Source organism: Meleagris gallopavo, chromosome 3 (genome assembly GCF_000146605.3).
Source record: "Meleagris gallopavo isolate NT-WF06-2002-E0010 breed Aviagen turkey brand Nicholas breeding stock chromosome 3, Turkey_5.1, whole genome shotgun sequence".
In the NCBI taxonomy this organism is placed as follows: Eukaryota; Metazoa; Chordata; class Aves; order Galliformes; family Phasianidae; genus Meleagris; species Meleagris gallopavo.
This window is the reverse complement of record NC_015013.2, coordinates 93,129,966-93,130,612: the sequence shown is the minus strand read 5'-3', so window position 1 is coordinate 93,130,612 and position 647 is coordinate 93,129,966.

Genomic DNA, 647 nt, shown 5'->3' with positions numbered 1-647 from the left:
GGGAAAATGTCCAAACCCTTGGTTTTAATTCAGGCCACAGTGATGTGTTTCATTTTTGCTCCACTGAACCATGAGAGCATCCCTGTCTGTACGGATTCTGCTGCAGTGGTGGCATTTCTGTGTGCCTTCCTGCCCGTTCTTGTTGGAGGCACCCTGAGCCAGTCTGGGTCAGGGATGGAGCGGTGGCTCTTCCTCTGCTGGCCCTCTCCCATCGTGTCTGTAGGGATGAGCTGCAGGCAGAGATGTCTCTCAGGCTGCTGGAGGCTGGTGTCGCAGGCAGGTTGGGGCTGATGGATGAGCGTCCTCTTGCAGAGGAGGCCCGTTGCGACACATCTCAGTGAACCTGCTGATCCTCGCTCCTCCTCAGCCGTGTGAACAGTCCCAGCCTTAACTCGGTTCACGTAGAGCTGTTTGGACTTCTGCCTGAGCTGAACAGCAGACGCTGTTTTTTCTTAGCTTTAAAGAGCGTCTTTTGGATGATAAATGGGAATTTGATGCCGAGGCTTGGCTTGTTCTGCAGTCAGGTGGGTCCGATCCTGCCCACGAAAGCAGCACTTTGCATCTGTCCTCGCCTCTGTGCCTCCTTCCTGCTGTCACTCTGACTGTACCGGTGATGCAGTTGCTGAACTCCGGCTGTTACGTCTGCT